Source organism: Ischnura elegans, chromosome 13, assembly GCF_921293095.1.
Source record: "Ischnura elegans chromosome 13, ioIscEleg1.1, whole genome shotgun sequence".
Taxonomy (NCBI): Eukaryota; Metazoa; Arthropoda; class Insecta; order Odonata; family Coenagrionidae; genus Ischnura; species Ischnura elegans.
In genome coordinates this window covers 14,231,960-14,243,334 of record NC_060258.1, presented here as the reverse complement: position 1 = coordinate 14,243,334, position 11,375 = coordinate 14,231,960, and positions in this window count along the sequence as shown.

Genomic DNA, 11,375 nt, shown 5'->3' with positions numbered 1-11,375 from the left:
GGGTACCTGCTAAAACATAATTACATAGAAAAGCGGCATTATTTTTTGCAAAAGGTCATTACCTTGCACTTTTTAAAATTCAATTGCATATGGTTAGAACCACACCAAATGAGTAATTGTTGAGGGAGTGTTGTAGCTCCTTGACATTCTCAGTGCAATGAATAGGGTGGTAAATTTTAAGATCGTCAGCATGCAACAGACATTTTTCCGGGTGAATAAATTTAATTGGATAATAAATTGGATTGGAAACGAATTCATTCATAAAGTCTACATACTCAGGCCTTATCCCTTTTTAGGATGCAATAAAGCACATATTGAGAGTGTTTTCAGGTGTTCCTTGATTGCATTCTCGGATCGTTCAATGTCCATTTTTTGATGATATGCCTTCATTTTGGAATATTTTTCCCAGAAATTCAATATTTTACATTTCTAGAAATATTATGGAAAACTGCCAAATACAGTTTTGTGGATTTCAAGATTGCGAAATTCAAACTCACTTTTGAAAAAAGGGATTCATTTTTGGTAGACAAAGTCTCCAAAATCATCTTTATTACTTGTTTTATGTAAAGCTACTTGTCAGTTATCCACAATCACCTCCAAGGAATGAGAATTTTTACACTGGTTTATTTTATCACACTGGTATGACTAAGATTATATGTACCAATGAAAATTTATATGAGCGTTTTAAAATGATTTCAAAATAATGACCTAATTATTTCAAAATTGTGTAAAAATGATTTTACCATTATGTTAAAATGATTATAAAATAATTATCAAATTATTTCAAAATTATTTTAAAATGTGTGTAAAATAATTTTGAAATTGTTTTAAAATAATGTTCACATAATTATTTTTCTGTGAAATTAAAAAAGGAACATTTTTGGCAAAAATAAGCCATTACTTCCTGCATATCCAAGAATATACTATCAACAAAGTGAGATCAAATGGTACAATGACTTAAAAAGAGCAACGCCTAATACATTATTTTAAAATTATTTTAAAATCTTGAAAAAGTCATTAATTTAGCCGTCTTATGATATTTTGATTTTAAAATCATTTGAAATAATTTTAAAATCATTTTTAAATATTCTTTAAAGCAAATTTGCTACTTGGAAAAGGACAAACATCTTTAATAAATAAGAGCAAAAGTAATGGTCCAAGGTGGGATCCTTGAGGCTTACCCGAAGTTGCAACAAAATCAAAAGATTGTGAGTTGCAAATCTTTACTCTGAGAATTCTGTCTGAAATGTATCTTTTTAGCCGTGACAATAAAAGACCAAACATACCATAAGCCTCAGATTTGGAAATTATGATGGAGTGATTCACTCGGTCGAAGGCTTTTGAGAAGTCGCAGTAAACAGTATCTATTTGATAGTAGTTCTGTAAAGACATGGTAATATCATGCTGGAATAGAGCTAAGTTGGTTGCTGTTGAGTGTCCCTTCCCTAATCCATGCTGTTCATTAGTTAGTATGTTTTCTATTAAAGGGCTTAGCATATCAGTGACTATAGGCTTTCAAGGACTTCAGCCAATGCGGACTGTATTACTATGGGTCTGTGGTTACTCACATCATGCTTGTTTCCACTTTTCTGGACAGGGACTATAAATGAATTTTTGAATGAATCTGGGAATACACCCTTCTCTAAAGACACATTGAAAAGAACATACAAAGGATGCAATAAGGAGTTACAACATGCTTTTAGTAGAATTGGAGGGATACCATCTGGTCCCATACTTTTTGAGATATCAAGTTGCTTCAATTTTGTAAGAATCTCATTGGTAGAGAGTTTTACATTTGATATGCTGAAAGTATTTGAGAACTGAAATGAGGGTATATTACCTGGGACATCAGTAGAATAAACTTTGGAGAAATGGTTAGCAAAGAAATTATTTATTCCTTGTGGATTATCACATCTTTCATTCTGTAGGTGCATATAAGTTTTGGTAACATAATTGATTTTTAAGGTTATTTACATGTGACCAGAAATATTTAACACTGCCAATTATATTATTTTGGGTAGAATCAATGTGATTGGCATGACATAATTTAGTCAGATTTTTACATTTTTTACCGAGACTAGCAGATTTTTGATAATCATCTTGATAACCAGTAATTTTATAGACTTTATGAGACAGTTTCTTTTCCTCAATCAATTTTTTCAAATCGGTGGAGAACCATCTTGGGTACATACTATTTCCCACACGAATTATAGGCATGAACATAGCAATTCCATCATACAGAGTACAGTAGAATTTGTTAACAGCAATATTACAGTCAGGTACAGTGAGTAAGCTATAGCCCAATTTATATCATGTAAGTAATTGTTTAAGCTATCAAAATCACAATAAAATATATTGGTTTGATATTACAGTATGAGCTTTATATAAACATAATAATAATAATATTTATTTATCACCGTTGGCAAAATACAATGCATGGCTACGTCAAGATTTGCATACAAAAAAAGATTCACTATAAAAGTACAAAGACATTTGGAGATATCGAGGTGAAGAGGTGGATGGTAGATATCACATTTTATCAATGGCATAGGGTAAGTTGTGACATTAACATTTTCACAATTAGAAAAAAACTAAGTCTAGTTGGTTACCTGAGCTATTGCAAACCTGACTCACTTGTTTTAAGCCGAGAAATGAATAATACTCAATTACAATTTTGGCCTGATCATGGACATTTGTTGCAGGAGATTCCTCATCCATGTAATACCAATTAACACCCGGTCAATTGTAATCACCCATGATAATTATTTTTCCAAGTGAACTGGACAGAAGAATGCTCTCTACCGATGTACAATGGATTTCATAGTCAGACACAGTAGAACAGGGTGGGATGTAAACAGAGCCCAATAGGATATTCTTAGACCTTAATTTCACAGATACGAAAACATGCTCAATTTTTTCAGCTGGTACCGTAATCTCATATGAAACGAAATGAGATTTGACGGTGATAAGCACACCACCACCACGAGTTATACCGGAAGTAATTTGATTGCGATCTTTCCTAAAGATCCCAGACGGCACAGAATCCTCCGTATCTAATTCGTATGCAGATAGTATCCATTGACGAAAAGCGACGGAGCGGTAGTCAATGGATACTATCTGCATACGAATTAGATGCGGAGGATTCTGTGCCGTCTGGGATGTTATAATTGGATCAATTTAGTTCGGAAGAATCAATTTCCTCTGTCAGCCAGGTTTCAGTGAAAATAACAGCATCAAATTGAGAACTGGATATTGCTAAATGAAGGCATTAAGTTTGGTTTTTATACCATATTTAATTTATTATATCATATTCAATAATAATAACAATAATATTTTTATATTCAAATACGTAGTTCCAATCAAAAGACAAAGTGAAACTTATAAAACACACACAACAAAACATAGAGAATACTCCAACTAAATTACAACAGTATTCAAACAAATATTTGCAGTAAACGGCTAATTAAAGGTTATCTTGAACAAAATGCATTCACGCTGCTATCTATATACCTTTTTTAGTGTGTACCTACTGGAGTATTTTTTTGGCATTTCAAACATTAATGAAGTTATCAGAATGTTAACAAAATTTACCATACACTTTAGTTATTTCTATATTGTCATGAAATACGGATAGGCAAATACAATAATAAAAGACTGGAAGACACTATCATTCTTATATTCATCATGTAAAACTTACAATCACAGAGCTCGCTATGATGAAAACTACTATTTGACCACTGATTACAAATTATTTGGTTTTAGAAATCCCAGTTTAGACGAATGGCAGTGGTCAATTTTATCCTCATTTGAAAAAGACCAGATTGGCGCCCATGCGATGCCACTCCACGTGATGTCAAAGGGACCTAGTTTCTATACGAGTAGATAGGAGTTTTATATCGTCTAAGATTACCAATGCATGCATGAGGCACAGAGCTCAGGGAAACATGTCTTAATAATCACCTATTAAAACTGCCTAAGGTTGGAAAGTTTCCTTCGTTTGATAAGGTATTAATAATCCTTATTTAAGCCAAGCGTTACCAGCTATCAGGGTACTCTGCTACCTGCGTCATATCAGCGCTCAAAGCCTCGCTCCAAGGTCACCTCACTTGCGGCAGCGGGAACCAGAACGACGTCACACGGAGTTTTCCCAGCATTCATGCTTAGCAGTCGCGTTTTCGCGCGCTTAAAAATTTTCTTTTTTCATTTAATCGCGAAAAATAGATATCGTCATTTAAAAATCTAGAAGCGTGAAATATGTACTCCAGGAGTAATAATCTTTCGACTTAGGCAATAAAAAAATAATAGGAAACCTATACTAGCCTCTTCCCTACGCAGGGCGTTATTTCACGGCCTGAATTTTCTGACGCTAAAGAAGGAAGGCCGGATTTTCACGGCTTGAAGTTTTCGAAGCAAAAGGCCAAAGGCCGTGTTTTCACGATTTCGCGGTCAAGCATGCCAAGTGGGTCCCAACCGCCATTAGGGTCTCTTGGCGCGAGAGGTCCGACCCTTTCCTATTGTCCGCGTGGAGATTATCTCGGCCCATTCCGGCACTTAGTGACCCACTCAAGGAAGGTGCTCATGGTCACTTATTTGTTTATAAGTTAAAATAACAAAAAACGTTCATGTTGCATTCATTGAAAATCAATGCGTGGAATTACATTCTGTGTGTTATGCTGATTGGTTCCGAATTTTAAACGGAATTCTAGCGTTCATATTAACGGAGTTGATCATCACCTAGAACAATTTTTGGAGACGCTAAAGTTAGATGTTTAACTGTCATTTTTATAACTCACCAGCAAGTTTATAGGAGCGATATTGTAATGATTTACATCTAAAAATATACGTTACTCTGTTAGCTACATTCTAGATGTACATTTGCGGTGAAATTCGATAGAATATTCGATTTAAGTTCTATGAAAAAAAGCCCTCGTAATGTAATAAAATATGATTCTCTCAGTTCTTTGTCGTGAGCCAAAATTACAGCGACTATTTTTAATAACCTCTTGCCAACCTTTGAATACAAAGGTATTATAAACGAATTTCGCTATAAATACTGATTAATGCATATCCTACAAAGTCGTAAATTTAATGTTCAGATAAGGAATGTTTTACGTAGGCACATGTTGTGAGAAGCATTCCATACCATTGCAGGAAAGACAACTGCTCTACCTAGGTAGTTACTCTCATATCTTGGATCTCTGGTCAGGTTACATTGCACCTCACAGAGTTAGTTCGGTACACATTAGCGCAGTAATGTTTTCTTGGAAAAACTTATTATCCTCCAACTAGAAGACCCAAGAGTATATTGGTGTAAGTATTCTCCTACTGAAATATGTACGTGGAAGGTGATAACCTCACTCTTCTCGGAATAGCTCATTTTCTTTTCACCATTTTCTTGGCATGTATTCAAATTTAGCCGTTAACTATCTGTACGCATTCCGCTACCTATACCAGGGATGGTTTCTGTGGAACCCTGCTGTGCGATGCAGCTCATACCATGAATGAAAGAGAACTGCTCCACCCAGGTAATTACTCTCATATCTTGCTTCTCTGGTCAGGATCCAGGTGGTCGGCTTTGTGCCACTCACGGGCTTATTTCGGGACACATTAGCGCATTAATGTTTTCTAGGAAAAACTTATTATCCTCCAACTGGAAGACCCAAGAGTATATTGGTGTAAGTATTCTCCTACTGAAATATGTACGTGGAAGATGATAACCTCACTCTTCTCGGAAAAGCTCATTTTGTTTTCAAAATTTTCTTTGCGTGTATTCAAATTCAACCGTAAATGTTCTGTATGCATTCCCCTTCCTCCTCCTGCAAGGATTTTTTTTCAAATGATGTTTCGGTGGAATTACATTTTTTCTTGGAATTATACAGCCAGGATTTTTTTCTTGAAGTGCCTTTCGTTTCGCTTTCGTTAGTTTTGCTTACGTTCTCAACCTGTTCAGAGTTACGTGACCGAGAGGAGCGTTAGGCAAATTTCCAAATGAGGAGTGTAGATTTTGGCATCATGGATCTAAATTATGTTAATATCATAAACTTAAATACCTAGAAGTAGGCTAGGAACATTGAAAGATTTCATTCCCTTTAAAGTATTTGTTGGTCTATGATATAATGCCGTTTTGCTGAAAACCGTATAATAAACCGTATAAAATAACCGTAGAACTTCGTTTAAAAGTTCTACAGGCATTGCAAAATGAAAGGAATACATTGATGAACTGACATTTAATGCAACAGTAACAATTAAAAAAATTAAAATTGCACTGGTAACAATTAACTGACCGCAAAAGTACGCCGGGATGGGCTGCCTTCGGGGAAAAGGGCCGCGGATTATATTTGCCTCGTTGCCGTGGAAAGGGTCCTGGACCCCGCTAGGAAGGGTCATTAAGGGGAGGAAGCGACTACCTGGTCAGTCCCAAGCCGAAAAAAACTCCGTACGGGGTGAAAAAGAAAATCTCAAACCCTTCGTAGAGCCAAAAGCAACTTACCGAGAAGGAGCTCGGCGCGAAAAGGCTAGAGACTATAAATGCAGCCGCGAATACATGCATGGAATGAAATTTTCAGCAATAAATGTTTCACCCTTATTTTTTTTTCTCATACACCTTTAAATATGCTGTAATTTTTCATGTTAATCATTAGTTAATGTGACCATTTTGTTCAATATGAGAGCATACCAAACAGTAAATACGAAAGAAAGGTTATCCAACTATCCATATCTTTTTAATTGACTGTTGTGTACGTAAGATGGAGAGAGTGATGTACGTAATATTATCTCTCATTTCAAATTCAAATTTAAGTTGGAGGGGATATTATCACTCAAAACATCTTTCATATTGTCTTAGGCAGTCAAATGACCAGTTTGGATGTTGTTGACACAGTTCTTTGCCGTATAACTCCCTTTCTTTTATCCATTGATGTTTCCTCTGAAAAATATTTCATTTTTCGCTGCATTACTTGGAGTGTTTCCCCTTAAACACCTACCCTCAAATTTCTATGGATTCTAGCCCTTAATTTTATCTGCATAATATTTCTTCAACGTGACACTAACAGGCAGGATATACATTGGTTTGGAACGAAAGGGTAAACAAAGGAATTAGCGAAGTTATTTAGAGCTTCGCACTTCGTCAATTGTTTCGCGAACGTCAGTGATTCTGTGGCTTACTCGGCCACCGTCTGGAGAAAAAAAAACAATTGAACTCCTAAGTTCCGTTTTTTAATATTTTGCTTGCAGTCTTCTCGGGATTTTCACCGCGTTAATTGGTTTTATATCTCCAACGTTTCGACCAACGGCTCGTCCGCCATATTAACCCATTAAACCCAATGTTTCATTTTGTGGTAAAAATTTTAATGTTGAAATATTAAGCTGCATTGATAATAGGGTAGTTTCCTTCATCAAAGAAACCGAAAGGCATTGATTGAGATATGTTAACCACCATTAGTGTATTCATAATATATAAATTATTTCGTTTTAGAAATACCGGTCTAGAGGAATGGCAATGGTCCATTTTTATCTTCATTTGAAATGGACCAGATTGGAGCCCATGCGATGCCACTCCACGTGACGTCACAGAGACTTAGTATCTATAGGAGAAGATAGGAGTTATGCATCGTCTGAGGTTACCAATGCATGCATGAGGTGCAGAGCTCAGGGAAACATGTCTTAATAATCACCTATTAAAACTAGCTAAGGTCGGAAAGTTTTCTTCGTTTGATAAGGTATTAATTAACCTTTTTTAAGCCAAGCGCTACCAGCCAGCAAGGTACTCAGCTACCCGCTAGCATCCTGCGTCCTATCAGCGCTCAGAGCCTCGATCAAGGTCACCTCACAAGGCGGGAGGGGGAACCAAAAATACGTCACACGGAGAGATTTCCTTACCCGTCGCGTTTTCGCGCACTTGAAAATTTTCACTTTTCATTTAATCGCGAAAAATAGATATCGTCATTTAAAAATCTAAAAGCGTGAAATACGTACTCCAGGAGTAATAATCTTCCGATATAGGCAATAAAAAAATAATAGGAAACCACCCTATTGTGGTTGAGGGCAAAATTCTCAAGCTTTCAAAATGAAAAATGTTGAAATTTGTTTTCTCCCTGCTATTTTGAAGCTCTGGGTTAGAAAGGGTAGAGTATTAGTTATCTAAGTTAGGGTTAACTTTTTTTTAACTCGCAAGTTCCGTTTTCTAATAGTTTGCTTGATGTCTTCTTAGGATTTTCACCGCGTTAATTTGTTTTACATCTCTAACGTTTCAATGGACGAATCGTTCACCATATTATGAGTGAAACTCATCACGAATCGTCATCATTCACTCTGATGACGACAGACGAGTTTACATCCATTACGTATGACCAAATGCCTTTGTTGAACCTTTGTGCCAACCCCTTGTTCATCCAAAACTGCCACATCAGGGAAAGACCGTGGAAACAAAATTTAAGACTGGTATCCGTGGAAATGTGTTGGTGAGAGAAACACTAGTGTTATACTACGAATTACACAAGTTAAAAGCCCGACAAGACTTCTCTAAAATAACACACTGGGAAAGAATTTCATAATATTTTTCAAACTATTGTTTTGTTAGCTTCGATAGTGGGTCTAAGTCCCTTGTTGCCTGTCTTAAGTTCCTATATACATTTTTGGACCGCATGGAGTGCATGTGAATATCATATTGTATGCTTCATTTGGGTTATTTGATCAACCCCTGCCAACCATCCAAAAGGTGGTAGGGTATCATGTAGATGTTGATGTGGATGTACTTCTTCCAAATAAACGTCCCACACTCGTTTTTGCCGCTTTCAGATCATTCCAGAGTTCCGATCTGATCGGGAAGGGGTCATGGTCCTTACATTGCGGTGCCTCTTTGAATATTCTCTCATTGAGCTTGAGTAGAAGTGGCAAGACGATAAAGTTGAGGATCAATATGGTCGCCGTGATGATCCATCGGTAGTCCGCCAACGGATGACCGCCGTCCAACAGAAATGGCCAAGACAGGGCCAACGCAAAGGTCTCCAAATGGAAGACGAGGTCGTCATAAGTATTCATCTTCCAAATACTCAGATCGTAGGGCGTGATAAACAGACGGTAGACCATCCACAGTGTGTTACCGCTTCTTTTCGTTAACCACCTGTTGGGAGAAAAAAGACATGAATTCATATGAAGAACACATGACTTGTGCAACAATGCATACATGGCTCAGCTCAAAATCGATTGGTACTCATTTATGCCCTGACAAATACCCATGAAAAAATAGAAGTTATTATTAAGAATACTGAGGGAAAATAGTAAATGTTATTGCTGAAATTAGGGAAATCCCGGAGATTAACAATCAAACTTCACAGCAACTCTGTACGTGTAATTTTTGGGAAATCACTTGTAAAAACTGGAAAACGAGTATATATTAGTAACCTTTATTATAATATTAATAGTAATGATATCCCGGTTAAACAATACCAAAGCAGAAATAATCATGTCAAGAAAATATTTACCAAAAACTGGCCAATCATCCCATATTAATAGACGCCAAGATCCCATACCAATAGATAAAATATGTTTGATAAATGTTCATATAAACTCTTTTTATCGCAAAGTGTTGATAAAAATGATAATATTGCCAATAATAGACGAAATGAAATTATATGATATTTCATGATTGATAATGCAATACCACTCCCCCATAGAAAAGACAGTTCAATACCAGGAAATAATAATAATGTCTTTAGTAAAAATGAATTTCTGTTCGTCAGTCTCACTATAACACAAGAATGGCTGGAACGATTTCGTTCATTTCGGTTTTCAAAAATTTGCGTAAGTTCAGAATTGGTTAAAGAGTGTTTAAATTATTATTCCATAGGGTCCATGAGCCCTTGTAATAGGCCGAGAATCATTTCCATAAGAAACTCACTTAAAGTGCGTTGTCAATGCCTGCAGATCTTATTCTTTTGGATATTTAAATCAGAGATAATTGTTACATATATTGTGCAAAGATATCTGATAAAAAAATAAATGAACATTATTCTTGCATTCGATTTTCTTTTTCCACGCCATTTACTGTGAGTTTTGAAAAAAAAACAGTCATACATATAGCGGAATATTAGCGTTTTTGGCTAACAATCTCCTTGACAATGAAAACACTTTGTTAAGGCCGTATCACACTAGCGACTGCGACCGCGATTTCGGCTGCGGCTGCGACTGCACCCCATCACACATTGCGGCCGACGCCACGATCGCGCATGCGCACGTATGAACGTTTCTGCTTGTGGCATGTTTGTTTACGAAAGCCCAAAGAATAGATAGAGAGCAGCAATTGTTGAAAATGTTCCTAAAATATGTTAAAACGTACTTCATTTTCATTCACCTGTGTACTCGGGTGCAATATCCAATAAACTGGGCTTCCATTTTCACTTTAAAAATCCGAAATTATCTCAGTGTTATCTTATAACCTTCTTGAACTTCCCTCGCTACGGTAACCAAAACAAACAAATAGGTCTGCCGCAAGCGCGCGAGATTGAAATGGAGCTCTCTGATTGGCTGCGACTGCGACTCAGAAGAATAGCCGGTCGGCTATTCTTCTGAGTCGCAGTGGTTGTTGATTTGGGGGTGGGGGGAAAAGTTTTGGAATCAAGCTGGGATTGGTAATTCGTGGAAAAGAATAGGGGGGGGACACAGTTTGTCAGGTGGGTTGTTGGGCTGGAGTATTTGGGAGGGTGATGAGTAATAAGGGGGATGGGTTGGGAAAGGTTATGTCGTTGACAAGGTTTTCATTTATAACTATTTCTCGTATTTCCAAGGCATTCATCCTCCTTCTTTTACAAGTAAAATGGAGTATTTCGGGGTCGAAACTACTTCCGTGCCCCATTTCCAGGATATGCCGGGCGAAAGCTGACGTGTCATCCTTGTTTTTCCAACATGCCCTGTGTTCATTTGCCCTGGTGTTGAAGTCTCGTCCCGTTTGGCCGATGTAACATGAATTACAATCATTACATTTTAATTTATAAATGCCAGATTTTAATGTTGGTTCAATAACATCTTTAGCATTATTTAACAATCTACCCAAGGTGTTATTATTATAGAAAGCAACTTTGTATTTGTTTTTTGGGATAGCTTGGGATACAGCATTAGACAAAGGGCCTATAAAAGTTATTTTACACCATTTAGTTGGAGTTCTGGGTCCAACGGGTAGCAAGGAACTTGACTTGGTGTGAGCAATATGTTTTAATTTCCTATTTAAAATTCTTGTGATCAAAGATTGCTCATATCCTTTATTATGGGCAATTTGTCGTATGGTATTTCATTCCTCTTAAAAATCGGTAGAAAAATAGAAACCGGTAATAAATAGAAACTGTGTATTATGTGGAAGTAACAAAGTGTTTTCATTGTTA